This window comes from Nycticebus coucang, chromosome 5 (genome assembly GCF_027406575.1).
Source record: "Nycticebus coucang isolate mNycCou1 chromosome 5, mNycCou1.pri, whole genome shotgun sequence".
In the NCBI taxonomy this organism is placed as follows: Eukaryota; Metazoa; Chordata; class Mammalia; order Primates; family Lorisidae; genus Nycticebus; species Nycticebus coucang.
In genome coordinates this window covers 135034301-135041180 of record NC_069784.1, presented here as the reverse complement: position 1 = coordinate 135041180, position 6880 = coordinate 135034301, and positions in this window count along the sequence as shown.

Below are 6880 nucleotides of genomic sequence, written 5' to 3'. Positions count from 1 at the left end.
ACCATCACCTCAAAGAATTGGAAATTAGGGCTTCACATGTGAATTTGGGAGGGAGGGGACACAAACAGAGATGGTAAATTCAGATGCCTTCGACACCAGGCAGCCACAATGAATTCTTGGTGAGAGAGTCTAACTCAATGTTTTAAACATAATCTTTAGCAAACTAAATCCTTGTCACTTGCCATTGTCACTTCTAGCAGCCACACAAAACTAATTCCTCTGTCACTCTCTCCCCTTAGCTCCCTCTGCCCTCGACCCGGATTCAGCCCGAGGCAGCTCGGACTCAATGCCTAGCCAGGTGGGGCCTGTGCCCACCTGCCCACCAGCAGAGAGAGGGGTTCTTCCAACAGGGAGAAAGGTACTGGAAGCCAAAGAATTGCCTGGTCACCAGGACAAGGTGTCAGTGAATGAGGTCAGACAAGGCCCTGGTTGATCCTCCTGAGAGACTGGGGGCTCAGGCTCCAGAGTCCAGCTGCCCTCCCTGTGCTCCTGCAGCTCCCTCGGTTGAGTGTCCCCACAGCCTGGTTAAAAGCTCCCTTCTCCCTCCAACAAAACCTATAGCCTGCTGGCTCCGAAGATGAGGCATCTTCTGCTTTGGGGTGGCAACAGAACCCTGAAGGAAACACTCTCAATTTCCTGCTATGGGGACATCAAACTCCCTCTCACGCCCAGTTTTTTTGTCCCTTCCCCTGGGGCAGCACTCTCTTTCCTCTAGTGATGGCTGCTACCATCCACGTGGAATGGACACTCGTGGTTGTCTGCAGCTCCTACGCCATCTGCGTCATCATAGACGCATTTCTTCAAAATGTCCATTTTGTTATTCCATCTGACTCTCTACCCACACTTCAACTATGGTGCTGTGGTGAATAGCTGCCTGAGAGAACAGCCCCCATATGGTGCTGTGAATGTGCGACTAACTTAATCCCCAATGCAAAAGTGTTAGGAGATGGGGCCTTTTGGAAAATGCTAGGCCTTGAGGACTCTTCACTCATAAATGGATTAACACCATCTTAAAAAGGTTTGCAGGACTGGATTCACCCTCTTTTTGCTATTTTGCTATGTGAGGACAACCTGATCCCCTCTTTTGGTCCTTCTGTCCTATACTGTGTGAGGACACAGTAATAAGGCCCTCACCAGATGCTAGCACCATGACCTTGGACTTCCCAGTCCCAGAACCTTGAGGCAATATATTTTTGTTCTTTATAAATTACACAGCCTGGTATTTTGTTACAGGAGCCCAAACAGACTGAGACGTATGGACTGTCAGACCACCGACAATCAGAGTTGGGGTGTCCCCTCAATTGAATTACAACTGGGGCTTGAATACTGTTTTAAAATTGGAAGGATGTTCTGAAGCATCTAATCACATCCATTGTTTTTCCCAGAGGACAGAAGAGTCTTCCTGGGAGAAAAAACAGTGATGCTGACATTCTTTTTTTGTTTGTTTGTTTGTTTGTTTTAACTTTTTTTTTTTTTTTATTAAATCATAGCTGTGTACATTAATGTGATCATGGGCACCATACACTGGTTTTATAGACCGTTTGACACATTTTCATCACACTGGTTAACATAGCCTTCCTGGCATTTTCTTAGTTATTGTGTTAAGACATTTACATTCTACATTTACTAAGTTTCACATGTACCCTTGTAAGATGCACCGCAGGTGTAATCCCACCAATCACCCTCCCTCCGCCCATCCTCCCCCCTCCTTCCCCTCCCTTTTCCCCTTCCCCCTATTCTTAGGTTATAACTGGGTTATCGCTTTCATGTGAAAGCCATAAATTAGTTTCATAGTAGGGCTGAGTACATTGGATACTTTTTCTTCCATTCTTGAGATACTTTACTAAGAAGAATATGTTCCAGCTCCATCCATGTAAACATGAAAGAGATAAAGTCTCCATCTTTCTTTAAGGCTGCATAATATTCCATGGTGTACGTATACCACAATTTATTAATCCATTCGTGGATCGATGGGCACTTGGGCTTTTTCCATGACTTAGCAATTATGAATTGGGCTGCAATAAACATTCTGGTACAAATATCTTTGTTATGATGTGATTTTTGGTCTTCTGGGTATATGCCTAGTAGAAGAATTATAGGATTGAATGGCAGGTCTATTTTTAGATCTCTAAGTGTTCTCCAAACATCTTTCCAAAAGGAATGTATTAATTTGCATTCCCACCAGCAGTGTAGAAGTGTTCCCTTTTCTCCACATGCATGCCAACATCTCTGGTCTTGGGATTTTGTGATATGGGCTAATCTTACTGGAGTTAGATGATATCTCAAAGTAGTTTTGGATGCTGACATTCTAATGCCTGTTTAGGTGCAAGACTGTAAACTTTTGTCTGACAACTCAGGGTGTCTCTGGGCCAAGTCAAGTTATTAGAAACACCCAGGGAGAATGCTCTGAGGGAGAATGTTCCATTAAGTGAGAAAGGACCTTGTACTCAGAGGCCTCCCCCAACACCAGGACATCATGTTGGAGGGACTTACTGGTTTGAGGTAGAACGTGAGACTAATGTCAAAAATCGATTCCATCTTGTCAGCACACAGCCAAAAATCATGTCCACTAGCAAGCTTTGTGGAAGCAGGACTGACGGTTTATGACAATTAAAGATTGCAACGCCTTGGATCCACAAACAACTTTATGTTGCTATATTCTTTGGTTGAGCATAATGGGGGCTATTCTCTCTGGTAGCAAAAGCCTGGCTTTCTAGGTGCAATGATGAACCACAGTTTATTCCCTGGGGGCCACCTGGAATAAACACAGAATTCCCTTTACCCAACACAGACATAGTGATGGGGGTGCCTGACACTGACCCCACCAGCAAACGTCAAAGATTTGACCTGTGCCAGGGTGGGAGATGGAAGAATTTTAGAAAAAGTTGAATTCTGGAGCATAAATAAATAGAAATTGATGTACGGTGACGCTGACGTCAGTGAGGCCCATGGGATAGGGCTCTGTGTGTTCTGAGGCTTGGGACTGTGATGCCAGTGATGTTTGTGCATGTCCTGGCCAGGTCATCAGGGAGACACAGCTACTGCCTGACTCTCTTGGAGGCCGGCTGCAGTGCTGCTAGGATTCTTAGGACATGTGAAGAAGCTGTGATGTTCTTGCCTATAGACTCCCAGCTAATGGTCCAGCGACAGCTGAGTTCAACCATGGGCTCTGGAAGTGAGGAAGCCTTTGAGAAGATTCTAGCCATCATCTGACTGCAGCTCATGAGAGCACTCAAGGAGAGAACTGCCTGGCCAACCCAAGGCAACCTCCAGAATTGTGATTGGCAATAAAATATAGTTTTTATTGTAAGCTATTATAATAGCGTTACATGTGATACAGTTTGGGGGTGATTCACCCTCCAGTAATTGATAACGTCAACAGGTCTCTTTTAAGGCTCTGGAAGGGCACAGGCAATGTGTTCATCTGGTGATATGCCCTTGTAAAATGTGCAAAAGTCAGATTTTAGCTATAATTAGTTAAAATCTCTGTCTCTTTCTCTCCTGTCCTGCTGGAGACACATTCAGACCTGCCTTCCATCTTTTCATACTGGGCTGTTCAGTATGAACAGTGGGGAATAGTGTGGACATTTTTGGAATCCAGCAAAAGAAGAATTGAGTTAGGCTTCATTTAGTTTGGGTTCACATATGTATTCACCCATTTAAGACATATTTTCATTATATTCAGAGTTATATAACAATCACCACAATAAATTTTTAAATATTGTCATTATTTCCAAATAAAACATTATTCTCCTCAACTCTTACTTCCAATCTGCAGCTTCTGCAACCACTAATCTATTTCTGTGTTTAAAGATTTGCCTATTTCGGACATTTCGTATAAAGGGAATCCTAGGCCGGGTGCAGTGGCTCGCACCTGTAATCCTAGCACTCTGGGAGGCTGAGGTGGGTGGATGGCCTGAGCTCAGGAATTCAAGACCAGCCTGATCAAGAGCAAGACCCCATTTCTACAATGGGGGCATTGTGGCAGGTGCCTGTAGTCCCAGCTACTTGGGGACTGAGGCAAGAAGATTGCTTGAGCCCAAGAGATTGAGGTTGCTATGAACTATGATGCCACAGCCTTCTACCAAGGGCGACAAAGTGAGAATCTGTCTCTAAATAAATAAATAAATAAATAAATGGAATCTTAAATTATTCTAGTAGTTGTTCTTATAAACAATGTATGGATACTTGAAATTCTACCTATAAATTACTAGATAAAATATTAGAAGTTATACTTTAGAATCAAATACATTTGAATTTAGTGGAAGCCATTCAAAGAAATATCAGACAGACTACAGAGCAGGAGAAGATTAACCAAAGACATTTTTGTGGGAAATTGCTGTGTGCTTTGAGGCAGGGGGCATGAATATTCTAGCTCAGCCCATGGAAACTGGAACCTGGAACAGTATGAACTCACTCAGTGGGCTACACCCAAGGGTTAGGACAAATTTCTCCACAGAATGAACAGTCATCTTACCCAACCTGGGGTGTGGCGGGGATTCTCTTATCAGCAGTTTTTGAAAGGAGCATATTTACCCTGGTTTTCCGTGGAAGTGACTTTCATCTTTCAATGTGCTGCAGTGACTGGGGAGAGAAAACAGTTTCTGCTATAGATGTACTCAGTGCGAAGAGGACAGACAGCTTCCATTTCACAAATACGAACTCTTTTCTATAACACACAAGGTCACGTACACATACACACACTATAGTGATTAAAAATCCCACATTATGAATAAAATACATTTGCTTTGGTAGCAACATCCATCTATACTTTTCTATAATATAAAATAAAATACTTTTTCTACTAAGAGATTTCTCTAATATTTCTTTGCCACTAAGCACACCACATTAAATCTCTGAAGCCCTACTGATGTATGAATGAGTCCTGGAGGTGAATAAGAAAAAATAATTAGGGAAAATGTTTTAAATTTGGGGGTGGTTCTTTCAGACGTCAGCTCCTAAGGTGGACCTCAGAAGCTTACAGGGCACAGTTACAGGCAATGTAAGTAAAAGATGACAGAGATGAAAATTTTCTTTTTTAATTATCACTTGTATGTAGCCTACTCTGTTCCACTTGCCAACAACTCTTCAAAAAGTTGAGCTTACCTCTTTGTAGGGAACACTTTCTAGATTTATTGTTTGTTTTTGAAGTCACACTGTGATCTGCATAGAATTTGCCAAAGCAAACCTCTTCTTGGACATGAGAGTTCAAATTGCAAGAAAATGCAGGGTGAGCACATGGATATGGGTCTGAAATGTCTATTTCTCCATCATCTTTTGATCATTTCTCAAGTGCTTTTTGGCGTATTCAGTTTAAAATGCACCAGCCAACTACCGTTCAGTGATCCACCTTACAGTTCAGAGCATCTTCAACTGAGGAAGGGCAAACAGCAGGGCAGGGAGAGGGTGGACTCGGCAGGGGACTTGCTCATGAGCGGGGGGCACCCCTACCCCCTCAGAGTGCTGTGTTTTCAGGAGGTCAGGAAGGGCCTTTGAGAGACTGAGCCCTGGACTGGATCATTTCATCAGCAGGCAAACGTGCTCCAGGCTGTCTCATCTTTAAAAGGCTCCAGGGCTGCACCTTCCCGGGAGGACGTGCCCTGTTCCTGCTGGGCTTCCCAGGAGAGGTGTCTTCCTTCTACTGCTCGCCCTGGTCACTCTTCACCCCACCCATCCACGTGTGGCCCCCACCACTCCCCTCAAAGGAGTCAAGGTCATCATGTTGCCTAATCCCATGGAAACTCTGCTGTGCTCATTCTCTTAACCTCCTTTGGCCTTCCCTGTGACAACCGCTAGTGCGCTGTGCCCACAGCATGGGAGCTGCTCCTCCAGGCTTGGGCTAGGGCTGCCAGTGCTCAGTGAGGGCCACGTGGAGCCTCGGGATGGGGACATGCTGTAGCCTCCCACTGGGAACACATATGGGGCCCCCTGTGGCCACCATCTGCAGTAACGAGGGGGAAAGTGACTTGTGGACAGGATCTGCCTCAGTTTTATCTCACAGACAAATCAGGCCGGTATTTGTCTCAGGCCCTGCTCTTTTACCATTTCCTCTGAAATGCCAGATACCTGTGAGCATCGTGGAAACGGTGACTCCTCTGTAACTGATAGTGATGGGCCACTGTCCTGACCCCAGCACAGCAGTCACCTTGCATGGTGGGGGAGATTCTTGCCCTCTGTAATTTTTGCCCAAGTTGGCACCATAATTTAGTTCAGTTCTTACTCATCCTCAGCTTCATCCTCAGCTTCATCAACTCCCTGAATTTTTGTATCTTGAGAAAGAACCATTCAGAAAACACTTGTCATCAGTTAAAGTGACAGTGTAGCAATTAAAGTTTATATTCTTGGAAATCAAGCAGTGATTTCTCTTTATTCCCTGGGTGACCAAACCAACATCATTCTTGGCCACTAATGGTGTTTACTCTGCGATCATGGCATGGCAAACAGCACACCAACATTGCTCATTCTTGTTTAAGGTTTTCTATCCACTAATACAGTAACATAGAAGTCGTTACATAGTTCTAATGTACTACCAAATCTAATTAATCTTTCAGTATTTTTCAATCTGTTAATAAAACCATTTTTTGACTAAACATTTTTATTCACAGCTACTCATTCTGCTTCCAAGGAAGTGATAGAAACAAAGAGATTAAAAAGTCAGTATAAATAAAAAACGAACTTGATAGATTTTATGAGTTCTTCCCCTTTTGTCTTGTGTTTTAAAGTTCTGGAGACCCCCTAGATGCCTATGTAAATACCCAGGTTCCTTGTCTATTTAGTGTCACCAAGAAGTCACTAAAAATGGGAAGCATCTTTTTGTGCAGCAAAATGTGATTAGGAAAAATAATTCATATACAGTTATTTTATTTGGATTCTGGCCTTA